At 44.6% G+C, this 27027-nt stretch overlaps 1 protein-coding gene across 11 annotated transcripts in view; it reads left to right on the forward strand.

The window, feature by feature from the left end:
• The window catches only part of MAST4 (microtubule associated serine/threonine kinase family member 4), a 1731733-nt gene that overhangs the window by 1400255 nt on the left and 304451 nt on the right, over positions 1-27027 (forward strand). The gene's annotated exons all lie outside the window — the stretch shown is intronic.

Here is a 27027-nt window from a genome sequence, read left to right on the forward strand (position 1 = left end):
TTTTAACTTTGATCTACATTTGGTGCTTAGCAAATTGGAATTTCATATGTCTGATCTATTTATATCTGGAATGCTAACCAAGTGAAGACCATGGACAAAAAGATTCCTGGCAGGACCATGCCTATCTTGATAGCGCCAAGTTTTAATGATATTTTAAAAACATAATACAACCACCTATAAAGAGCGCATAAGCTCAGCTTGTCTTCCACCTTGTCTTGGCAACTTCTGACTATAGCAGGAGTATGGTATGCCTGCTGCGGATTTCAAAACATACAGTATTTACCAAAAATATAAGCATTTGCCATTTCGGCATCTTTTTTTTCAGATGGACACTCGGTTTTCTTTTAGTCACATATCGGTCTCTGCTATGAATACTATTGGGTATTGTAGGAAGTACTGTAATGTTTCATTAACATCCCTTCAGACCTCCCTATAAACTGTATTGCTTTTCAATCATAATATTTTTTCAATATTCTGCTGTATACACCCTCGCAATCTAGAATTAAGACAAGTAAGACTCACATAACAAATAAGAATATAACCTGTCCAGCAATTATATTGGATTAGCTTTAATTAAATGTTCCATTCTGCCCTGATTAAGGGGGAAGTTGTCTCCCTAAAACCTGTTTTAGCTGGCTGTTGCGCATGAGATGTGAAAGAAGAGAGGTGATCACTATGATCTGATGAATTAAGATCCTCATCTGTTTGTTTTTATATCAGAGTGTGGAGAAGAGCACTTTAAAATGACTGAATTCGGATAAACCTAATATGTTTTGATCAAACATTGCCTTTTTAAGAAGGACTGTAGTACAACACAAGGATTTGAAGAAACTATTGATGGAAGGATCTGCTACCATCGTGTGAAGTCGATTCTATTAAGCAAAAGTAGCCTCTCCTCAAAATAGATGGATGTTGTCATGGAATATTATTATTGTGTTGATTTCGGTCACATGGCTTATTTGTTGTTTATCTGTTGAATAATATGTTTATACATATGATTTGAGCATATATTGAATTTGAAATATCTCCCACACCATGTACTTGGTTGTAAGTTTTATCACTTTACTGTTGATTACAGAGTAGGGGTCTGTCAGGAAGGTATGAGCCACTGAATGGCAATTTGGAATTCATTTTCCTCACATACCTGTGATGCTCTGTTGATCTTGAAATTTACCATCTGACCCTATTCATTCCAAATTATCTTTGGGGAATACTACTCTAAACTAATTCATTTGAAATGTCGCCTGGAGAGGAGCAGATGTGTGTCTTTGCTTGCTTGTATATTGTTCTGTAGGATTGGCATTTAATGCTTTGCTATGTCCTTTTTGGTACTCATTCAGGCCCATGTGAGTATGGCTCACCTGAAGAAATGAAGCTTACATCCATTGAAACCTGGGAAATTTAGAGCTATGTCACAGTTCATAATCCGGGCTAAGGTCCTGGAACCAGACTTCATGTAATTGAATAAATAGCACATTGGACCGGACAGCTACGAATCAGATTTTAGAGCCAATAGTGGCACTGATTCTAACTATGCAAGATCTATTTTAGGCATAAAGCAATGATCATATTACTTTGCTTGTTCACAATGTTGGACTTGATTGATCATGACAGCTTGGAAACTAGATTTCGGATTTGATCATCTAATTTTTCAGGATGAAACACAGAACTTTAAATGGGGAAAACCTGCATCAACATGCCAATGTGCAGTAAAATTTGAAGAAGTCAAATGGATATTCATACCACCAGTGATTTCACTGCTTAACTCAAACAACTAGATTATGTGATTGTCTGCTTGTAATGTTAATACATATATCATCGACATGGACATTTACTACAGACTTAATTTCTCAGAGACTAAACAAGAAAAATTACCTTATGTCCGCACATTACACAAGAATGGATGCAAAATATTATTTTAGATTAATGGCACCGAATCAACATCTCAAAGTTGCCAATCAAGTGATGGACAACACTAATATCCTCCAGACAATTAGTATTGACAATAAAATACTGTTCTTTTGTCTAAATAAATATTGTGTCATATTTAACTATGGAGTCACTATCTGATCATATCTTTATAGCTCTGAGTCCATTTGAATTTTTATGAAGCATTTGATCAAACTTAGGTCTTAGAATACAAGATATAACATTATATATGAAAAGATACAAAAATCTTATAGAAAACTCTAAAACTACCATACAAATCGACAGAATAAATGTTCCTAATGAAAGGGTGATATCAGTAGATAGAACAATTCGAGTAAGTGAAGATAAGGATGTGGGAAAAGCAAGGACAAGCCGTAAGCATAAAAGGCATATTTGGGTCACATGTCCTACTTTTGAATTGTGTAATATGAAATAATAAATATCACTGTGGTTGCTCTTCCAACTATAAAGCTTGTAGTTCGCTGGCCTTTACTGCACATCAAATTATTCCCTTTAACCATTACAGATCCTCACACACTTATGTGATAGTTCCCTAAAACTCCAACTTTCATCAAAGTAATAGTTTAAAAATGATGTGAGTGTTCCAAAAGATGAAGTGAGAATGGGCAGTGTAAATCTATTCTTGCACTTCTTACAACAAATAGGCTATACCCAGATACTTCCAAATCTATTTTTAAAAATCCAAAAATTGCACTCCTTAGGGTAGATACAAATCTGGAGAATGGTATTAAAGGATCTAAAATGGAATCCCTCTGGTCCAATAGCAAAATAATGTATAAAGGAAAAAGCCTATCCTTGGACACTTGGATTAAAAAAGGTATCATTTTCCCCCTATCAACTAGATCAAGCCTCATACCCAGTCACATTCTCAGACCTCCAATCGAGATATAGCCTAGCTGACATTGAATTCTACAACTTCTTGAAAGTCAGAACGGTCCTCTCAAAAGCCAAATTATCCACCTCCCAACCATCAATCTCAGTGTATGTGACAAACATTAACAAACTGGGCCACCAGGTCTCCCGGATTTATAAAATCCTCAGCCCGAAGACCTCTAAAATTAATGACAAGACAATAGCATTTTGGAAACAACAGTCTACAGCCCCACCAAATGAACAAGTATGAGCCACTCTGTGGAGTCTGTCTCGCGCAATAAATTCTCCCCAGTCCTCTCCCAAACCAAATACTGGCTACTACACAAGGCTTTTTGGACCCCTGTCCGATTATTCACATTAGGTCTCCGGAAGGACGCAACATGGTGGAACTGCAACAGAGAAATATTTTTCAGTGCCCACTAGTAAAGCCGTTTTGGGAAATGTATTTTGAATTTTTAAATGGCTTGTTTAAGTGTACGTTGGTCAAGGAGTTTCACACCCTACCTATGGCCTTTATGAACACAAACTTAAGAGCTGACTCTAATAAATATCTACTTGACCTGCTACTAACATCTGTGGTGAAAATGGTCCTTGCCAATTTGAAGAACACGAGTAAGACATCTTATAAAGGATGGATAAACTGGATCACACATCTCAGAGGGGCAGACAACATAGCCTTACGAAACTCCCAGTGGAAACCATCATCCAGGCGGATGTGGAACTCTTTGGACATGTATCTAGACTCTTACGAACCCCCATGAACGCTATTGTGCACCATGGAATCATAACTGGTGCCGTTACTGTCGTGCCACTTGTATATTTTTATTTAATTATTGTTACCTGTACTAGGCTGTTGTACTTTAGGCCTATCAATACCGGACTGCTCTTTTGCCAACATATAATACAATTTTGGAAGTAAATATTACCGCTCGACTAACCATCACTTCTCCTTCCCTTCCCTTCTCTTCTCCTTTCTTTTTCCCCTTTCACCTTTTCCCCCCTCTCCCTTCTTTCGGCCTGCAGTGTTCATCTTTTACTATTGATCACCTGGGTTAATCTCATGCTAACCATATAGGCATGGTAACCAGTCTATATGATTGTATATGTGTAACTTTGCCTTAGAAATCTTATGTTAACTCTGTTACAGGCTTTGTGTGTTTCTTTTTACCTTTAAAAAAAAAAAAATCAATAAAGTATTTTGAAATAAATAAAAAAAAAGTAATTCTATTCAGTGATTTTCCTATGGATTTCTCTAGTTTCTAGCCCTCCTTATTTTACTTTCCAAGATACTTGCTAAGGCACGTTTTTATTCTATGAAACATTTGAGCTGAAACTTATGTTTTTCCGCATTTTGGTGGCTTAGAACTCCTGGATAGCGTTAGCTCAGCTGCCATTCTCTGTTCTTTGCACGTTCATTGCTTTATTTAAATATGTTGTGACCTTGACTGACTCAGCATTCGAAACATTATTGAGCAGGCATGGTGTTCTTTCTGCATACCTTCTTATGGTTCAGAGTAGAATTTATTTCTAAGGTCGCATTGTCCTTTACAAGAAGACCTGAACATGACAGAGATGTTCTTCCTGTCCTTTTTTGCAGCTATATAGGTTTGTGTTTGTATGATCCCATCCAGTTCTATGATTGTTGATGTCAAGGATATTAAATTTTGACAAGCAAAAGGTGTATTTTCTCTTGTTTTAGTTCTGAAATTTTCATTACTATCTTCTTTGATAACAGAGCCATAATGAGGCATACAAGACGCCAAGCGACACATGTAAAGGCTTTAAGACCGGTATATCTCCAGCTAGCTCATGTACCTCCTTGCATTACCACATGAGGAGATAATGAGGGAGAAAGCTGTAAATGAGGCAATATCTGTTTACTTCTCTCAAAAAATCTTGTCAGTGACCAATATATCAAAAGCAATCTTTGCAATAATCAAGGAATCGAGAGACCCTCCGAGTGTGTTGCATGTTGCAAGCTCAGTGTCTAAATGCAATCAATATGCAAGTCATTGTCAGACAAAATTAAGTAAAATCTTAACACAATTCGCTTTGCTTAAAATCTAATTAGGAAACGTTAATTAAAATTCTTTGTGGGCTGTTCCATAGTAGACACAAAACTCAACTGGGTCCATTTCCAGCTGTTAGGTGACGAAGTGTTATATATGCATTAAAAATGGTAAGCTTTCCTGATGAGAGGAAGACATCACTCCAGCAAGATTACACAAGAAGATATTGCTAAAACACGTGTTCAAGTAAAGGACCTGATAAATGCCTCTTTGGCTTCCAGAGAAGTTCAAATTAAACTGAAAACAGAATTTATTTGGGTCTGTTTTTTTGGAAATGTATTTATTTATTAAAAAGCCACATTGAATCTTAAGTGCATTGATTATTATAGGCCTGTGTCACAACAAACATATCTACCTAACTTTTTGGAGGGGGCAGTATTCAACCAACTGCGACTAATGTCTTGCTATACTCAGTGCTAGCTGGACTTCGTAATGGATGTAGTACCAAATGAATATCAACAGCTGTGTTGGAAAATTTGCATAGATGTATAGACCGAGATATGCCCGCTACATTTATCCTTTTGGATTGCTTGGTGGCATTCAGTTTCATGCACCACTAGATTGTATTTTGTTCTTCGAAAAAGTTTGTCAGTGGGAGCATGGTGTTGAGTGGAGTAGATATTGTTTATTCAGATAGAACATTTGTCGTAACCTGGTAATGAGTAGTTTCAAACTCTGAGAAGCTGACGTGTAGTGTTTATCATGGATCTATGATATCCCTGCTTTTGTATAACTTGTATATCGTTCCGATGGCCCATTTCATTCCATCAATTCGCCTAGACCTATTTATTGACCTGGAAAATACACAAATCATTTTTAAGATTTATGGTAATTCGCACTTCAGTAGTAAGCCTAATGAATCAGAAAAGTTTGAGGTAAAGTTATTTTTTTTTTTTAACTGCACATGCTGAAACGCTTATCCATTTGTTAACTCGGACAACTCAGGATGAATAGGTCTCGTCTAGACTAGACTACTGTAATGCCAGTCGCGGCCAACATGAATCGTGGTTAGGGGTGCGGGGGGTTGCATGGGGTTGCGAGGGGAAGGTGTGTGTGGGGGTAATTTAATAAAAATGCAATGGCAGCGTTGTGATTGGCTAGGACGCCGTCCTTACAGGCATCTACGGGGAGGCCGTCTTCTTCATACACAGATAACCACTTCTAGATGCTGTTGGAACCAAGGGAAATTTCAGCCAGAGAAGTTCATGAACCGGCAAGCAACAATAGAAAGCGGGCAACTGATGTTTCCACCAGAGCATTCACCTTTCTCTACATTATTGCACTTACAAAAGGGCACAAACCGTGTACCAAGGTTGGCAATGTTTAAGTGATGTGTACACTCAAACTTGCATGTTTTAAGCTGTCTGCCCTGGATATAGATCATTATGTGTTTTTACAGCTTACATCCTCTCATTGCTTTCTACAGCTGACATCGTTAGATTGCTTGCAGAAAGCCGCCTTCTACTATACTCCTAAAACCCTGCATGAAAAACCTATATTGACCGAATGCCACTTGATTCCTTTAAAAGCGATTTCTCTCCTTTCTCTCTTCAGTGACCCTCTTCTTACCTTCCATCCTCCGCATGCTTTCTATTTCTTAGTATAGCCTCCTCTCAGTCTAGTGCCTCTCTTATTTTGTCTTATTGTAATTCTACAAAAGACTGGCAGGTCATTTCATAGATCACATCATCTCCTGCTTTAAAACCCTAGCCACGCAACTTAACATTACCTAATCTCCCCAAGCCTATCTATTTTACCAACCATTCACCTGAAACCACATCATCTCCATTAATGATCACACCTAACTGATGTTAATATAATCTGTCACAAAGTAACTGGAGTAAATGCTTGCAGTGTTTTTTTTCTTCTTGAGAGCACATGACTAATTGTAATAACCATTGTTTAACTGGATTAACCACTAACCTTGGGTTATGAAGTAGCGTGCTACTCGCCGTAAAGCGCTTCAATGGCTTATAAGGGCTAGTAAGCGATATATAAAAGAAATTACAATTTGCACAGTGCAATAGTATAGTCTGAGGTCAGACACCCTAAATCTCCCTCGTACACTAATTGAGCACACTTGTGGAAAGAAACCCTAGAAAGTCTTCCTGCCCTCAGACATTTTATGGCCAAAGCCGGAACTCCTGCAAAAGAGATGGGTAGAAGGATAAAGGGATAATTCTATAGTAGATGAATAATACAGTGGAGGGCAATTATGTTTACCCCTGCCACCATGCCCATCAATGAGATGGAAAGCAGGGACCAATCCTCCACTTATTGGATGCACCTCAACAGTGGGGCAATGTTCAGGTCCCAGGCCAGCGGTCTATCACAAGTTATGATTCCCAAATACTTACATTGATCTGTCGTCATCTGGATGGGTACACAACTGGGCAGCTGTGGTGGTGGACCAAGAAGTTGGATATAGGTGGATTTGTTTCAATTCACCATCGATCCTGGTGCCTCCTCGTAGATCTTACATAATCAGACAAGTCGCTAGAAGGAGGCCAGCTGGTCCTGCAGACAAAGGAGGATGTCAAATGCATAAAGAGTTACCTTATCTTCCCTCCCACTCGGCCAAAGCAAACCATCCACCTGCGCATCTATCCTAATCCACTCAGCCGAAGGATCAAAAGCCAACCCAAGAGGAGCAGAGAAAAGAGACATCCTTGCCTGGTTTCGTGCTCTCTGAGAAATGACAAAGACAAAATTATTGACTCTTACCTGTGCAGTCGAGTTATACAGTGCATGCACATAGTTTAGGGAATGAAGGTCAATATTTATTATCCGGAGCACTTTGAGTAGGAAGGGGCAGTTCACCATGTCTAATGCCTAGTAATAATCTTCTAACAATATGGCCGCCGAAACCCTGGAAGTGGGACATCCTGGCTAAGGCCACCTGTACTCGGCACAGATAAAGCTTAGTGCTTCTGCCAGGTAAAGCACCATTTTGGTACGCTTGCACTAGCTTCCAAATCACCCTGGTTAACCTTGTTTCCAAAAGTTTAGCCAACAGCATAGTTTCTAAATGTATGGGTTAATATGATCCACAATCCTCTGACTGTTTATTAGTCTTAAGGATTTCAACCCAGATCTGTGACTGGGGGTGAGTATCTGAAAAGTTTTGGCACTCCTTCCATCATCTCCTTGAGTTTGCTTTGTTCGCCCTAAGTTGGCAGGGTATGCCTAGACGTGGGTCCCTTGCTCACTTTGCCAATGGATTCAAGCAAGCCTGGCTGATGAAGGGTGTTACCCTGAAACTGGTCCCAGGATGCTTGTTTCCGGTTCAGGGAAGACCAGGCTTGGCAGTTCGGGCCCAGGGTCAAGACTGATTTGCATATAGCTGGGTCTGAACTGAGGTGGCGAAGTGAGCTAAAGAATGATGATGGATTCAACCAAGATCGGTGACTGGGGGTGAGGGTCTGAAAAGTTTCAGTGCTCCGTCCATCATCTCCATATGTTTGCTTTGTTTGCCTTAAGGAATATGACTACCGTTGCCTCGTAGAAGGCGCTGGGGGGGTGCATCTCCGGTTCAGTCGAAGAGCCAGGTCGTGAGGTTCTTCTTGAAGGTGTGCAGGGTAGGGGAGCCTCTGATGTTGACTGGGAGCTCATTCCAAGCCTTAGCTGTGACGTAGGAGAAGGCTCTGCCGCCTGCTCTGTTTCTGTGAATGCGTGGTGTTTCTGTCAAAGTGAGGTCGGCGGAGCATAGGTTCCTTTTGGGTACGTGGAAGGAGACTCTCTAATTGAGGTATTTGGGTCCAATGTTGTGGAGGGATTTGTAGGCGTGGGTGAGTAGTTTGAAGGTTACTCTCTTCTCGACGGGGAGCCAATGGAGGTCTCGTAGGTGTTGGGTCATGTGTTCATGGCGTGGGGTTTCGAGGACGAGACTGGCTGCGGTGTTCTGGATGGTTTGGAGCTTGTGGAGGAGAGTTCTGTTGATTCCGGCGTAGAGGGCATTGCTGTAGTCCAGTCTGCTGGTTATGAGTGTGTGGGTGACGGGTCTTTCTGCATTCGGGGGATCCATTCCAAAGTCTTGCGGAGGATGCAGAGGCAGTTGAAACTGGTGGAGGTGATGTAGTTGATCTGGTGGGTCATGGTGAGGGAGGAGTCTAGGATGCTGCCGGGGTTCCGTGCGTGGTCTGATTGGGTGGGTGGGCTCCCGAGGGCGGAAGTCCACCATTTGTTGTCCCAAGCGGTGGTGGAGGGTCCAAGGACGAGGACCTTTGTCTTCTCCACGTTGAGGTTCAGGCGGCTGTTGTTCATTCAGGCTGCAACGTCCTTTATTCCTTCCTGGAAGCAGAGTCTGGTGACTTTGGGGTTCTTCGTGAGGGAAAGAATGAGCTGGGTGTCGTCGGCGTAGGATACTATGCTGAGCCCATGCTGTCTGACGATGGCGACGAGGGGGGCCATGTTGAAGAGAGTGGGGCTGAGCGAGGATCCTTGGGGTACTCCGCAATTGATCTCTGTGGGTTCGGAGCGGAAGGGAGGGAGTCTGATCCTCTGGGTTCTGCTGGAGAGAAAGGATCAGATCCAGTTGAGGTCCGTTCCTTGTATCCCGGTGTCATGGCGTCTGGTTGCGAGAATGCGATGTGAGACTGTGTCGAAGGCTGCGGAGAGGTCCAGCAGGATGAGGGCCGCAGTGTGACCCTGGTCGAGTAGCATGCAGATGTCATCGGTGGCGGCGAGGAGGGCGGTCTCGGTGCTGTGGTTGCTGCAGGATCCAGATTGGGAGGGGTCCAGGATGGTGTTCTCTTTGATGAAGGCGGTCAGCTGGGCGTTTATGAATCTCTCGGTGACATTGGCAGGGAAGGGGAGGAGAGAGATAGGTCGGTAGTTTTTCAGGTCTGTCGGGTCGACCGAGGGCTTATTGAGGAGGGGTTTGACCTGTGCCCGCTTCCAGTCGTCGGGTAAGATGCCGGATTCGAAGGAGGCGTTAATGGTTCGGCCTAGTTCGGGTACTATGGCGGCGGCTCTGTGGTAGATGTGTGGTGGGCAGGTGGCAGCTAGGGCTTCTGACTGGGTGTTCTTCATGGTCGTGGTGGCGTCTTCAGTGGTCGCAGGTTTCCAGGTGGTGATAGTCGGCTGGTTGTCGGTGGTGGGGAGGGGGGTGGTGTCCGGAGTCTGTTCGCCGAAGTTGTCGTAGAGGACCTTTATTTTCAGGTGGAAGTAGGAGATAAGCTTGTTGCAGAGGTCCTAGGATGGTGTGATGTCGTGGTTTCGCTGGGTGGTGTGGTGAACTGCTGTATGATGTTGAAGAGTTCTTTAGCTTTAGTTGCTTTGGTGTGGATTTTGTTCTTGAAGAAGGTCCGCTTAGTGGCTCTTATGTGCTGGTGGTATTTATTCAGGGCTTCCTGTAGTTGTTCTGGTCTTCAGGGGTTTTCCTGTTCCGCAAGAGTTTCTCAAGGCATTTGCAGGAGTGCTTGGCTTCTTGGAGGGCGATAGTGAACCAGGCGGCCTTCAGGGGTGTTGTTTGACGGGGTGGCTGAGGCGGTGAAGTTCTTTGGTTGCGGAGTAGGCGTCGGTCGTGGCGGAGGGGGGTCGTGGAAGAAGGTGGTGTTGAGGTATTCCTCTGTGATCTTGCTCCAGTTCCTTCGTGGCGGGTGTGTGGTGGTTTTGGGTGCGGTGGTGGTGTTGAAGGTGAAGTGTACGCAGCGGTGGTCTGTCCAGAGGGGCTGCGTGGTGTGGCTGAAGTGGCTGTTAGTCCCTCCTGCGAAGATGGGGTCGAGAGTGTGTCCGGCTCTGTGGGTGGGGGTGATGACGAGCTGGCGAGGTTGTCAAGGAGAGAGGTAGAGTCTGGGTCGCTGCGGTTGTCGAGGTGGAAGTTCAGGCCTTCGATGAGGATGTAGTCCATTGAGGTGATGGTGTGGGGTGCGACGAGGTCGGCAATTGTGGTTGCAGAAAGGGTGTGAGGTCTGGGGGGTCTGTAGGCGAGGGTGCCGCGCAGTGTGGTTCTGGGGCTGGTCTGGATCTGGAAGTGGAGGTGTGTTGTGTTGAAGAGGGGGTCGCTCGTGCTGGAGGTGGGGAGTCGGAGGGAGCTCTTGTGTGCGATGGCGAGTCCTTCTCCAGGGCGGTGGGGGCGGTCCTTTCTCTGGATCTAGTATCCGTCGGGGATGGTGAAGGCGAAGTTGGGGGCGGGGGTGGCGTTGGTCCAGATTTGATTTCTGTGAAGGTGACATCAGGCGGGAGTGTGTCGAGCAGGTCCCAGATCTCTACGGCGTGTCTATGTAGGGAGCGCACATTGAGGATGCATGTCAGAGCTCCGGTAGTGCCAGCGTCCGGTGAGGGTTCAGCGGTCATGGGGGCGCTGTTAATGATGAAGGATTGTCGGCAGTGTCGGCAGGAGAACTGGCCATGGTTGGTGTTCGGTGTAGATTTTTGGCAGTCGTAGTTTCTTCTGGGGTTGAGTGCGTGGAGAGCGGCGGAGTTGTAGCGTTGGAGGCTCGTAGATCCAGGGTTCCTGGCGCTGCCCGTGGTTGGGTCACGGACGGCGCAGACGGGCTTGACTTTGGCGCGCCCTCTGCGCGTGACTGTGCAGCGGCCCCCATTAAGTAGGGGAGGGACGTGCAGCTGGGAGGTGGGGGCGGTCTGGCGGGAGGGGGCAGAGGCGGCGGCGGAAAACCAATACAGAACAAACAAAACAATACGGATGGGCACATGTACAGAAAAACGAACTGCAACAAAATGGGCTCAATGTAAGAATGAAATAACAGGTGGGCAAAACGCTAAATAAATGAAATGCAACAAAAATGGGGACAAGCGCAGTAACGAGTATCAACAAGAGGGCACAGAGCGGAGCGGTCTCGAACCCTACCTGGGTGGGGGTAAGAGGATCTGCGGCGGAGCAGAGCACAGCGGAGCTACTGGGGAGAGAGCAGGCCTCAGACCGAGGGTCAGAGGTTTTGCTCTGGCCAGGAGGCAGTATGTCCTGCCTCCTCAAATAAGCTTTGAAAGTGTTGGGAGAGCAGAGAGAAGTATTCTTTAAAGAGCTTGATTGGCGGGTTTTATCTGAATCGGTGTGCATTATAGCCTTTCGGACCTCTTCTGGTGAGTTGGATTGGTCTAGTTCTCCACATTCATCCTCTATAGGCACCCTACCACTTAGGTCGTTTGCCATGGGACACATCGCTTCTAATTGTGTTAGGGGTTTGTTTCTGACAAACTTCTTTGTAATCGGTGGTGCAGACCGCTGCTATCCCCAATGAGTCCATTATTCTTTGACTGTCTGCATTGCTGAGTGTCAGGACAGCATCAACAGCTCGATTTTATTGAGACCATAGATATAGCAGTTAACCTGACTTGTTCCCAGCTCATTTATTCTATATTTAAATAGTTTCTTGGACATGTCTGGTGAATTCATATTTTTTTTGTCTTTGCTTCTACCGTGACCACTCTAGCTTTCCATTTCCTACTTCGGTAAGCCCCCTAATTGGCCCATGCACAAGCCACACTACCTGTGCCTTGCAGTCCACAATCTCTTGCACGCTGTACTTCTTTTTCCCTCACACATATGAAAAAGCCCGTCCTCTGAATAGAGTTTTAAAGGCCTCCCATAAGGTGAAAGGGGACAACACTGAATTTTCGTTCTACTCAAAATAGTACTCAATTGTATACCTTAGCATGTCTTCAAGGGGATAATCCTTCAGCTACAAGGCATTAAAGTGCCATATGCCCCGAGGGCCACTCCGTGATACTGTCAACTGCATTTGCACCGGAGCATGGTCACAGAACCCCCTCACCCCTCTCCTCCCCTCCCGGGTACAAATAAAACAGAAAACATCTACACTGTCCCACCATGTTTCAATCCTGACTGCCATTTCTCTATTTGTTGATTAAGACTTCTGAACAGTTTATTTGAGATTCTTTATTGCATCTTCTAGCGCCACCTGACCACTTCTATCTTTGTCTGCAGATCCAGGTATGATGACTAAATCATCTTCAGGATCACATCCGTGGCTGGATGAGCTCCCACTCCGACCTTAGATTGTTTTCCCCACTCAGGTTCTGCCACAGTGACCACCAAATCAGGCTGGTGGAGCAATTTTGCAAATGTGTTTGCCTTGTCCTGCTTCGGTGGGACTTTGTTCTCGACCATTTCTCCTGGTGACATGCAGAATCTCAATGGAGAGGCAGTGTCACACTTATATATTCCTTTTAGTCTGACTCGCAAAACCCAAAACATGGATTCAGTCAAGGCAGTCAAGACTGGTTCAATGGTGTTTATTAGATGTTATCCGAGTATTTATAAACAGGAGATCGGCCAGTGCTATCTACTTGAACATCTCAGCTCCATGTCTCGGGTCAGTGCCCCTAATAATCTTGGATCTCCATGCCTCGTTGTGCCGCAAATCAGCCCTCCAGCCGGTGTGTCCAACAGGTGAATGGAGAGGCCCCTCCAGTTGAAAAAATTATCTGGTAGCACCCCTTTAGCTCATAGGGGTCCCCAGGGATAGACCGCCATGGTTTGAGTGCCAGTGTTAAGGTCTACTTTAAGATTCTCTGCCCCCGCCCACCCTCCAAGAGCTAGTTCAGTTCCAAGGCCCCCAACATAATTTCTGCTTATGGCCAGACTACTTCACAGGCCCTAATCCGTCAAACTGACCAGCAGGCCTCCTCCTCATCCACTCAAGAAACGTCTGATGTCTCAAAATCTCCCATAGAGGAGAAGGGACCACGCTCTCTCCTGATGCATACTCTCACCTCTCTGCCAAGAAAGTGTCTGTTGCCTCTTCCACACAATCATCCAGAGGCCCTTGAGATCAGCTTTGGGTCCACCTGTGAACTCAGTTGGCCTCAATGGGTAGGGTCGCTCCATGAGCTAAAGCCGTAATGAGAGGCTCCCCTCAGGCTCACTGTTAGTTCTCCTCTTACCTCCAGTCACAGGTCCTCTGGCTGTGCCCAGTCGAGGCCATTTCACAGCTCCTATTCTGCTTTAAACACCAGGCTGCTAAATCCCCAAGGCCACCTTCTGCACTAGGGCCTGAGACAACAGTGCAAGACACCCGGTGTCATTGCCTTAAGCTGAATCTCCGGATTTCCTCTAGGGTCTCAGGCTCTTGTGCAGCATGTCCTGGCCTGCTAGTGGTTGCCAGCATCAGGATGCAGCAGGATGTCAGGTGCAGGCACACTACAGAATGACACCCGGCATCTTGAGCGTCGACCATGACCCTGTATATTGTATTTGTATCCACAAAGTGTATTTTCTCTCTCAAAGAAGCTAGGAAGAATTACAAATGTTTGTGTAGTCTGTCTCATAATACTTGCCATTGCCATTGAAATGTGTTGAATTAAGTAAATTACTAATTTTACATCAAGTGGACCCTCGTGGTTTAGCTGATACTTGGTATTCCCTGTAGAGTAGAGAATCCAGTGCTGGATCCTGGTACCTCATATGAGACTGAAGGAGGTGTTAAGAGTTTCTTTATAGAATACAATGGATTACTTTAGTCGTTAAGAATACCAACATTAAGCAAGTGATGCTGAGAGCAGTATTCCCTCCAGTTCAACTGATTATCAATATGGAACTTGCAAGATCTCTAATATTGGCATGCCTAGTGAAGGATACCTGGAAGCTCAAGATAATACAAAAGCAAGTGGTCAGACTGTGCTTAAAATTAAAGGCCTATAACCATACTTCCCAAGCCCTGTTCAGGTGTGTTGGGTCTTCCAGTTGATAATATTCATAGTCTTTCTCGGCATTGCTCTCTCAGTATCTGTGAACTGGCAAACCTCTGTACATCAGGACTCAACCTCTGATCTTGTAGGTAGTTCTTGTCAGATCAATATTCATAAATACAAGGAAGGGAGCACAGGATCAAAACATTGAAGGTTCAGGAAACTGGTTATTACAGTTCTTTGGGAATCTCTCCTACCACCCCTTCCCAACTTAACATCTTTTACTAAAGCACTGAAGACAAAACTGTTCAAAGAATCCTTCTATTTTTGGATGGGCCTCTCTTCTTAAGTAAGTAAGCTCCCAACCAAAAATGTACCAGTTTAAAGGCTGTTGATTAACCTATACTTTCCTCCTGATCCCTGAATACATTGCGAAGTGGCCTTTGTGACATAATAACCTCATACGAATTACAGGGGCACCAGCCAATAGATTGAAACATCTGACCCCTCGTTGTAAGGTGAATCTTCTTACAACAAATGATAAAAATAGTACCCTATTTCAGCGTCTTATACTAGTGCATTATACTTTTGCTGCCCGGAGTATTTATACAAGGATCATAGACTATTTCCCTTTTGGAACCATCTATCCAACCGCAGAACCAGTATGAGATACTTTGAGTGAAAAACACTACATGAATAATATGTAGGCTCTACAGGCCAAGCTGTGGTCCCAGCAGTACCAACGTATCTCCTCACAAAACTCTGCATCAATACCACTGTGTATGCAGCCCACAGTCTCATCGGAAACACTGCTGAGTGATACATCTTGAACATAGGCCTTTGCATTGTAAGCCCTTCATCGACAGCATCCTTGATGACCGACACTACATTGTAGCTCCAAAACTGCTTGAAACCGCTGTGGTGCAACGGATCTTCACCCCAAGACCTTGCATTGCCTCTGATGCACAGCGCATCCTTGGCACGCGACCTCCAAAACCTCTGCAAACCAGGATTTAAGGTGCTATTTTTCAGCGGGCCTAACTGGATCCCCATAGCTGGCCTGCTAGCCATCGCGGTCAGGCTGAACTTGTGAATTTGTCCCAGCGCGGCGCAACCAGACATTCACATTTGGCGCTTTGTGTTTTTTGACGATATTTTCTCTGAAACCTTTAAAATTCTAATTGCATTTATATAACGCTTACTACCCCTGACGAGGCATTGAAGCGATTTTGTTTGGTGAGTAGCACGCTACATCTGAACCCAAAAATGATTGGTGGTGAATTAGTGTGGCAAAATATGAAATCAATTTGAGAGGTGGACATGTTAGTCTGTTATTTGGAATGAAAAGGATAGTGTGGGAATATAGCACTCGCTAACCCTGATGAGGTGTTGAAGTGCTTTTCGGCGGGTAGCACGCTACTCCGGAACCCAAACCAGATTAGTGGAGAAAATATTGAATTAATTTGAGTTAACCTGTTTTTTGGATTGAAAGGATAGTGAAGGGATAGAAGAGGGATGGTTTAGAAAGGCTTGTTTGGGAGATCTGAATTGTAAAAAAGGTATCAGATGAAGCAAGGACGGCTAGAGGAGGGAAGGGTCTAGAAAGGGTTATTTTGGGGATCATAGTAGGAGAGTGGGGTTTGGGGTAAATGAGAGAGTGGAGGGAGAGGATATATTAAGAGACGCATAGGATTTTTGTTGGGGATCATAGTAGTAGAATGGTGTTTGGGATGAGTGAGAGGGTGGAGGTAGAGAATATATTGAGAGAGGTTATAGGGTGAGAAATAGGGCAGTGCATTGGAGAGAGTAGTAGAATGAGGTTTGAGATTAGTCAGAGTGAAAGTAGGGGATATATTTCTAGAGGTATAGTGAGATATAGGGCAGTGCAATGAGGATGCTGAATTAGAAGCAAAGCAATAAATATAAAGATACATAAGTCCATGGAAGGTATATATGTATAAGGAAGGTAATATATATAGATTTAAGTTGTATTTAATAAATTCAGTTTGTTGCTGTATTGAAAGTTTATTTATTATTTTTTGTTGTTTTTGTAATTTAGTAGTGAAGCAATTGTAGATAAATTATGATATAACAGATTTATTTATACAGTCACATATATACATGTTAAACATAGAATAATATAACCTTAAGTAATATGTACATTTGTTAAGCAGAAATAATGAATATCTATATATTTAAAAACCTATTTACTATACATGTTTTTACAAAGCAATACTCGTATGTAGGTACACATCTGTAGTCCATATAAATGTTTATATATAGAGGGATATGCTTTATATTTATGTTTGAGGATTGTGGTTATGTGGGGAAAAGCCAACTCTTGAGTAGTCTTCTGAAGATAAGGTAGTTATCCGTGGATCTTATGTTTGGGGGTAAAAAGCTCCATATATTGACTGCTTGAACAGAGAAGGATGTGCCCCGTATGTTTTTTTTCTTGTATGGTGGGATATTGAGGCGAGGTGCCAATCTATAGCGGAGGTTCCTTTGTTGAATGTATTTGGTGATTTTATTCCTGATGAAGAATGGTCTTATTCCATGTATCGCTTTTTGGGTGATACAAAGGAGCTTGAATGTGGATCTTCTGGCAACTGGTAACCAATGTAGGGGCTTTTAAGGCAGGGGGATGTGGGCTTGTGGCTTTATATGTAAGAGTAGTCTGACATATCTCCGGTTCTACTGATTTGGAATTGTATTATTTTAGTCTTATTTTGGTTATTACATTTTATTTCTATTATCTAAACTGGTGTGGTATTCTATTTGTGTGGTGTTTTCACTTTATTGCTGTTTGAAGTGCTTCATAAATACTGTACACATCGCCTCTATGTTAAGCCTGACGGCTCCGTGCCAAGGTATCAGAGGGTAGAGCACAGGTTAACTTGTGGTTTGCTTGTTCCTCACACTGACAAAGATTGTGGTTGCTGCTTGAGTAGGGTTTTCACCACCCTCAGCCAGTAACCCATATTCTTACAGTAATGTTAACCCAATGTTATCCTGTGAAAGGGGTAGGTCTCGCAGTAGTCAACAGCTAATTTAAACGTTTTTCACTACCAGGACGTGTAAAACTTAAAAGGTACATGTTGTGCTTATTAAAATACGCTGCACCGGGCCTTATGGGCTATTTAGGGTATCCCCTAGGTGTGACTTATATGTATTACAAAGGAAGGTTTGGGCCTGGTAAAATGTTTATTTTGCCAGGTCAAAATAGTAATATAAACTGCAGACATAGGCTACAGTGGCAGGCTTGAGACATGCTTAAAGGGCTACTGGGGTGGGTGGCACAATGAGTGTTGCAGGACCACTAGTAGCATTCAGTTTGTAGGCCCTGGGTAGATATAGTTCCAATTTACTAGGGACCTTGAAGTAAATTAAAAATGCCTATTTAGTGTAAACCAATGTTACCATGTTTAGAGGAGAGAGCACGTGCACTTTAGCATTGGTTAGCAGTGGGTGTTCGGAGTCCTAAGGCCAGCAAAAACAGAAGGCTAGAAGGCAAAAAGTTTAGAGAAAACCACACCTAGGATGTCAGGTCCAACAACATTAAATGATGAATATATAAGAATGATATGAATGTGCTGCTTTAAAGCCAGATGAAATGTAATGGTTAGAGCACATTTCAAGGATTAAGACTCGTAATAATTTATATCAACTAGCCACTTGGAAGAGGAAAGTGGAAACATAAAGTCCCAGGATAGTGGCTTTGTTAAGTACTGTTGACCATTTCAGCAGCCTTCTAATGATTAGCTCTTGTATGTGATAATTGTCTATTTCAGCGAATAGAAAACAAACATTGCAGGCACTGACAAATGCCACTAATCTGTGCATGCATGAGGGCATTCTCTGTGCTTTGCAAAACCTGTACCTGGTTGATAGAGCTGTCTTGCACTTAATGTCTTTATGCATCTGGCTCTGTGACAAATGCATGATAGCAGCTTAAAATCTTGTCGCCGCAGACCTTTGCAGTTAGATCTATTTTGTTAACTGTCAATAATTTCCTTTTTTAATACTGCAACCACAGACTTAGGGATTCCCTTCTCCATGACATCTCTAGGTGTGTTAAATAGAACAGGTTTAACCTGTGATGTAGGCTACCATACATAATTTGACCCTGTATACAACACTACTCATTTCTAGTCAAATATAGTTTGTTCCCCACCTAACACATTCTTTTCCCTGCCTGTATATATTTAGTCTCAAATATTTAGTTATCATTGGACAGTCAGATTACAGAAAAATTTCATTTCTGTAGAGAAACACCACTTCTTATGCCACAAGACATCCCAGTAACAAGTACATATAACAATCTAAAACACATACGTTTCTGTCTCCTCCCCTTCCCAATATTCCTAACAATTGAAGCGATCCTATCCAAGTCCTTCTTCAAATGCATAGTAAACTTAACAGTAAACATCATGTTTCAGTGGTATCTTGAGGTTTTCCAAACCATCCTCTCTATAGGGCAAAGACAATTCTTCAAAATCTTCTCAAAATCGTGACAAATCATTATTTCTCTGGAGTTATGATCCACAGATAAAGATCGTCATTCTTAAATTTTGTGCATTCAATGGGCCTTTCCTTGGGAAAAAGCTACAAGCATTTTTCCAAATGCATGTATAAAAAAATCCTTTTACTGGGTATTACCCCAAATTGCACTTCTTTACTCCTCAAATCTGAAACATGTTTTGCATAAATGTGCAGTCTATTATATTGCACAAGCTGAGGATGATTATATACAAGGAATCTCTATAATTGTACCAGTGGCGTAACACAAATGTATTCCCCTCCTCACGCAGTACAAGTATCTAATATCTCACAGACATTCATTGACCTTGGCCTGAATGGGGGCCCTGAACAGGTGGGGGCCTCCTGCACTATAGGGTCTGCAGAGGTTTGCATTATGCCCTTAGCTTGTATAGTAGTCTACTTTCTAAAACTAAATAAAATAGTGGCAACACTTAATCCTCAAGCATGATTTAAATTAAAGAGCTGTTTGCTCCTTGAACTTAATGTATCTCTGCGATCATCATTTAAGCTAATTTCCTGTGCGGCGCACCTCTTATTTTCTGCATACCAGGAAAAAACCTTGTTGGGTGTGAAATTGACTAGGACGCAGTCATAGTTTGCTTTTTTTAAATTTTTATTTTTATTACAGTCTTTATTCGGCATATAAAAATACCATTAAAGAGACAACATATCAAAAAAAGAAGGTTGCAGGTACAGATTTAAAAAGACAATCCATCAGACAGGGTTCTACATGATACAATTTCAATAAATAAATAAAAGATATATACGTCACATAAGGCCTATCCCTCGTCCGTCTTATTCATCTTTAAACTCGGTTTGAGTCTGTAGCATACCATAATTAAAAAAGTTATCAAATGTAAGAACGGGGGAACGCTTATTCGAACAATATAAAAGAATGGCAGGCAGGGAATCTATGGACTGCCACTGCCCCTTGTAGCCCTTAATCTAAAAGCAGCCCTTAAAAAATTGGTAATCCAAAACAGTGTAAAAGTATCTGTGGCCAATTTTAAGAATAGCAAAGCCACCCGTGCATGTTTGAGTTTAGCTTTCTTTAAAATACCCTTTAGGAAAAGACTTCTGGGGTGTGAATAAAATGGACATAATAATACGAAATGAAGGGTGTCCTGTGGAGACCTGTGGTCGCAGCCACGGGGCCCCTTCAACTCTGTTGACGATATAAACCCTGCCGGCTCTGATAATACATGATGCAAAAGGTTTAGCCTTAACCGTGTCCTTACAAATCTGTCGTGAGCACTATTTAAACAGGACAGATATGGTTCGATGCCCTCGGTGGATTTACCTGTTAAATGTTCTCTCACCGACGGTTTGGCTAACTCTCTGTGTTCCCGGAGCATCGAAGCACACTTAAAGAACCGATCCTTGACCAGAATCTTATCCTGCATGCTCATTATGGAATGGTTGGTAAATAGTTCTGCACATCCCATTTTCTCAAAGGACTCCTTCACATACTTTAGCCAGGGGATTTTTAGCCCATGGTCAAGAGAGAGACAGTCTTATATAACCTGCCTGCTTAGAGCCGCCGCCTCCTCATTTGCCCAGATCTTTACCCAACAAACTAGGGGTTTGACTGCCATCCTATCCGTGATGTGTCAAACACCCAATTCGTTGTGGACAATATGAGCTGGAGTACTCTGGGTAACTTTTAGCAAACGCCGAAGGTATGTGTTCTCTTCTATTTGCAGTTGGGTAGCCTTAGTAAATCCCCATACCTCACTTCCATATAGCGCTTTAGCACAACACATGGAGCTATATAATCTCAAAATCTGTGCTGGGGACCAACGTCCTAGCCTTTGTGCAAAACTCATTATTGATCTAGTGCATCTAGTCATTGCTCGGCATTTCTCTTCTAATAAATATTTAAAATGTAATCGCCCATCAAATAAAATCCCCAGATATGAAAAAGAGTGTACCTTTCCTAAACAATGAGATCTAATTGTGTAATTGTAGGATTTACCTGGTTTTTTCCCCACTTCCAGAACATAAGATTTGGCAAGATTGTGGTCCAAATCCAGGTTCTCCATAAATGACACAGCCATCTATTAAGAGCTGTAGACCTTTTGGGGTGCGAGCAAGTAGTACTGCGTCGTCTGCGTAGAGCAAAATGAGAATCCCGCGGGTGCCTATCCTGGGGGCATCTACCTGTAGGGTACTTAATACCTGGTCAAGACCGTTTATATATAGCGTGAACAGAAAGGGAGCTAATATACAACCCTGCCTGACCCCACTAGAGCATCTAAAGGGTTCTGTTGTTTTCCCATCCTGACTATATCTGACAGTGGCAGTGGTATTCAGATGCAAAGATTTTAAGATGTTGATGAGCCCCAGGTCCACCTTGTTGGGTGTGAAATTGACTAGGATGTAGTCATAGTTGGCTTTCATAATTGGACCATGGGTTTGTGCATAGAATCTGAAAGAATTTTCTCCAAAACCTTCTACAATTTACACCAATATGTTGTCCATTGTCCTATCATCGCACAATTGTGCGCTGCATAATATTTTTATCATAAACGTCACCCACAATATTTGTATATAATTCACTTTTGGTTTTAAACTTCAGCTACCATGTTACTTAGGTTATAATCACTACATTAGTAGCAAATATGCCTCCATAATTGCACAATTATTTGTTGACAATAGTATGACAAAAGTGGAGATGGAACCTTGTACACTGGGGATTTGTGGGGAAGTGTGACTGTATGGACCGTTTTCCAAAATTGGAAATTTACTATCTATAAACATTAGGAAATATTGTGTATGGCCAATCGTCACCCATGAAACCATCTGTTTCACTAATACGAAAAATATTTATTTTCTTGTCGATACAAATAGAAAATTAAAGTCAATTTAATCACTAATAGAGAAACAATCCAGTAGATTGTTACTCTATTAGTGGAAGAGGAGTATTCCTGGCAGTGCTTAATTTGTAAAAAAAAAAATAAGTCCCGGTGCTCAGAATCTTTCTTAGGCGGCGGCCGCAACTTCTTACAGTTATTCATCCGGCTACATTACTGCGCCACCCAATTGTACCATTGTTATGCCCACTGCCTACACTGACAACTCGAAAGCAGCCAAAATCAAAAATAAACTACTGCTTGAGCATCACGACATCAATTAGAACAGTCTACTTATTTCACAACAGCAGCATTCATTTAAACAAAATTCATTTGAATGAGGGAAATAATCATATCTATCAAAAATTCCAATCCCTGAGCACGAACCCAGTGACTTTACTATTAATTGAAGTCTTGTGTTCTATCGACTTCACAGAGATTACCATATGGATTTGATGAATAGTGAAGTGCATGCATGCACTGAAGTTTTGCAGTGAGCGCTATGGAGAGAGGTATTCATTGATACATAAACATTGCGTTAGGGGGTGGTACGAGGATGAAGATGAAACAACACCTCTGAGTTCAACAAACTGTTACTGGATAGAATCGAGTGAGTGTGAAAGTGTGCAATGTTTTATGGAGGTGTTGGCTGGATGTGGGGGGCAAAGAACACCCACACTTCACTAAAATGAGGTAGAAGTGCATTTTAAAACTGTGTTCGGCCTCTTTCTATCGCAAGAATAATCCTCTGATCTCTCACTCGCGGCCCCACACAAATTAATTTTTCCATTCTACTTATGTTGTTATTTACAAAATAAACCGACCTGGCCCCCTAGGGGCAGGCGGGATCCCAGGGGCCCACCTACCTGCTATCACTGCAATGAGGTGGGACACATCGCCCCTAAGTGCCCCAAGAAACCTCCAGCACCCACTGGTGCTCCTAAACCGGGTTTAGTGAGTGTAGCTTTGGGGGAGGATTTAATTTCTAGTGAAGGGGGCGGAACCAACAGTTATGACCCTTGTCTCTTTAGGAGACCAAGAGATGGTCCAGGAAACCTACCTGCCCGATAACACTAAGAAATACGGGCAGTGGGTGACCATCAATGGGAGGAGGGTGGAGGCTCTGAGAGACACAGGAGCCAGCGTGACATCCGTGAGGTGTCAGTGGGTGTCTGAAGAGCAGGTCATTCCCAATGTGCTTCACCCAGTAGTTGCAGCTGACAACTCGGTGCGCCTCTGTAAGGTGGCACAAGTTCCCTTTGAGTGGAGGGGGTCTCAGGTCTCTTGAAGGTTGTTGTGAGTCCATCCATGCCTGTAGACTGTCTGCTAGGTAGTGACCTGGAGAGTTCCCCATGGAAGGAGGTGGAACGCCAGGCTCACATGGAGATGTTGGGTTTGCCTGAGTGGATCTGTGTGACCACTCCGTCTATGGCAGCCAGTAGGGGTGATTCAGCAGACCTGGAGCCTGAAACAGTGGCCCAGGAACCTGCCCGGAGAGGAAGGAGCAGAGGGCATGGGAAACCAGCCCCCACCGTGACCCACGGTCCAGGAAGGAGCAGAACCTGAGGGGGGTGCCCTGGAACCTACAGGGGAACAGGTGGCCGAACTGGGGGAGCTACCTGAGCTGACCCGACCCATTGGCAGCAAGAGGGTGGTCCCTCCAGGGAGGAGTTCTGCAAGGCGCAGAAGGAATGCCCTTTTTTCATTGGTATGCGGCAGTTGGCTGCAGACCAGGCAGCAGGTGGAGAGTCCAAGGATCATCTCATTTACTGGGAGGATGGGTTACTTTAAAGTGAGCCTAAGGTCGCTGAGCCCGGTGCAGCCCGTGTGCTGGTGGTACCCGAGCGCTTAAGGACCTTCCTAATGGGTCTGGCTCATGACGTGCCTCTCGCAGGACATCTGGGGCAAGACAAGACCTTCCAAAGGCTTGTCACCCACTTCTTCTGGCCCCAGATGAGGAAGCACGTTGGTACATTCTGTAGGACTTGCCAGACTTGTCAGGCAAGTGGTAAGAGCGGAGGAAAGTGCAAGGCACCCCTCCAACCCTTTCCTGTGGTGAGCACCCCTTTCGAGGGGGTGGGCATCGACATTGTGGGGCCACTGGACCCCAAGACAGCCTTAGCAACAGGTTCATCCTGGTCTTGGTGGACCATGCCACCCGGTACCCGGAAGCTGTCCCTCTCGGGACAATCACAGCACCCGTGGTGGGCCGTGCATTGATGGGGATCTTTTCCCGAGTGGGGTTCCCCAGAGAGGTGGTCTCCGACCAGGGTACCAACTTCATTTCTAGGTACATGAAGTCTCTTTGGGAGGAGTGTGGGGTAACTTATAAGTTCACCACTCCTTACCACCCTCAAGGAAACGGGTTGGTTGAAAGGTTCAACCGAACTCTGAAAGGTATGATTATGGGCCTAGCGGAGCCCATGAGACGAAAGTGGGACGTCTTTTTACCATGCCTGTTGTTTGCCTACAGGGAGGTGCCTCAGAAGTCCTTAGGGTTCAGTCCCTTTGAGCTCCTGTATGCCCACCCTGTTAGAGGACCTCTCACTCTGGTGAAGGAGGGGTGGGAAAAATCCCCCGGGAAAACCCCCCAGGATGTGTTCAGTTATATGCTGGCCTTCCGCAACCAGACACTGCGCTTCAGGAAGCTTGCCCAAGAGAGCCTTGAAGCCAGCCAGGAAGAAATGAAAAGATGGTACGACCAGAATACCACTCTGGTCGAATTTCAACCTGGGCAGAAAGTGTGGGTGATGGCGCCAGTGGAGCCTTGTGCGCTCCAAGACAAGTGGACTGGGCCATATGAGGTGGTGGAGCGCAAGAGCGAAGTAACCTACCTGATTAACATGCAGACTCCCAGGCAGCCCCTGAGGGTCTTACATGTGAACGGCCTCAAACCCCACTTCGAGAGGTCTGATGTAACCATGCTCCTGGCAACAGATGCTGGAATGGAAGAGGACAGTGATCCTCTTCCTGACCTCCTGGCAGCCAAGGAACAAGACGGGTCAGTGGATGGTGTGGTCCTCTCGCCCACCCTGACCCTAGAGCAGCATAGGGACTGTCGCCAGGTGTTGGGTCAGTTTTCCTCCCTGTTCTCCCTGACCCCAGGTGTCACCAACTGGTGCGTCCATGATGTGGACACTGGAGATAGTCTACCTGTAAAGCAGAAATTCTACAGGGTAGCTGACAAGGTCAGGGCCAGCATGAAGGAAGAGGTTTCCAAGATGTTGGCGCTAGGGGTAATTGAGCCCTCCAGCAGCCCCTGGGCTAGCCCAGTGGCCTTAGTTCCAAAAGCTGCTGTGCCCGGTGCCACCCCAGAACTCCGGTTTTGTGTGGACTACCGTGGGCTCAATGCGGTCACCAAGACTGACGCACACCCCATCCCCAGAGCTGATGAGCTCGTGGATCGGTTGGGAGCTGCCCAGTACCTCAGTACGTTTGATTTAACGTCTGGATACTGGCAGATTGCCTTAACTGAGGGGGCCAAAGAGAGGTCTGCGTTTTCAATGCCAGAGGGGCACTTCCAGTTCCGAGTTATGACCTTTGGGTTGAAGAACGCCCCTGCCACATTCCAGAGACTGGTCAACCAGGTACTGTCTGGGCTGGAGGAATTCAGCGCTGCATACCTGGATGACATTGCTGTGTTCAGCTCCACGTGGGAGGAACACTTGCAGCACCTCTGTGAAGTGTTGAAGGCGCTGCAAAGGGCAGGCCTCACTATCAAGGCCAGTAAGTGCCAGATAGGGCAGGGTTCTGTGGTGTACTTGGGACACCGGGTAGGGAGCGGCCAGTTGGCGCCCCTCCAAGCGAAGATTGATACCATCCTGGCTTGAGAGCCCCCCATAACCCAGACAGGTGAGAGCCTTCCTAGGACTCACCGGGTATTATCGCCGATTTGTCAAGGGATATGGCACCATTATTGCCCCCTTGACGGAGCTGGCTTCAAGGAAGCAGCCCAGGAGAGTGAATTAGACCGATGCCTGTCAAACTGCTTTTGATGCCCTGAAGACTGCCATGTGCACGGCACCAGTGCTCAAGGCGCCTGATTTCTCTAGTGAGTTTATAGTGCAGACAGACGCTTCAGAGCATGGTGTGGGAGCGGTACTCTCACAGATCAACGACGAGGGCTTGGACCACCCTGTAGCTTTCATTAGTAGGAGGCTACTTCCCAGGGAACAGAGGTGGAGTGCGATTGAAAGGGAAGCGTTTCCTGTGGTCTGGGCTCTGACGAAGCTGAGGCCCTACTTGTTTGGGACTCACTTCCGGGTTCAGACAGACCACAGGCCCCTCAGATGGTTAATGCAAATGAGGGGTGAAAACCCCAAACTGTTGAGGTGGTCCATCTCCCTACAGGGAATGGACTTTACGGTGGAACACCGTCCCGGTACAGAACACGCCAACGCTGATGGTCTGTCCAGGTTTTTCCGCCTTAGCGATGAGAACTCCCAAGAGGGTGGGTAGTTCTCCCCACTTTCAGCTGGAGGGGACACGTGTTAGACCTGGCATCTTTGGCGTGGTTTCCCCTGACTTTTTGCCTCTACCTCTTGTATTTTTGACGCTATGCTGGATTTCGTTTTTGCTGGTTTAGATGCTTTGGGCACTTTGCCACTGCTGATCAGTGTCAAAGTGCAAGTGCTCCCTAGGTAAATTGTTATTGTAATTGGTTATCCATGATTGACATATTTGTTTCACCTGTCAGCCCCTACTAAAGTGCACTGACTGTGCCAGGGCTGGTGATTCAAATGCTACTAGTGGGCCTGCAGCACAGATTGTGCCACCCACATGAGTAGCCCTAAAATGATGTCTTAGGCCTGCTTGCAATGCCTATGTGCAGTCCAGGACTGCCATGTCGACCTGGCCAGTGCAACCACTGACCAGGTCTTATCCTTCCCTTTCTGTACATGTCAGGCATCTCTATGGTGGCCCTAGGTACCCCCCTGGGCTAGGTGCAGTGTATCTGAAAGGTAGGGCATGTACTGATGTGTGTAACATGCCCTGGTAGTGAATTACAGCCATTTTCTTTTTCACTGATGAGGCTATCTTGCCCATAGGACAGAATGGGGGAGGCTGTTTACATGCCTAGCTTCCCCTAAAGGCAAGATAGAAAATCCAAGTTTGGTATCTTTGTGTTC

The sequence above is a fragment of the Triturus cristatus genome, chromosome 2_1 (assembly GCF_964204655.1).
Source record: "Triturus cristatus chromosome 2_1, aTriCri1.1, whole genome shotgun sequence".
NCBI classification, from domain to species: Eukaryota; Metazoa; Chordata; class Amphibia; order Caudata; family Salamandridae; genus Triturus; species Triturus cristatus.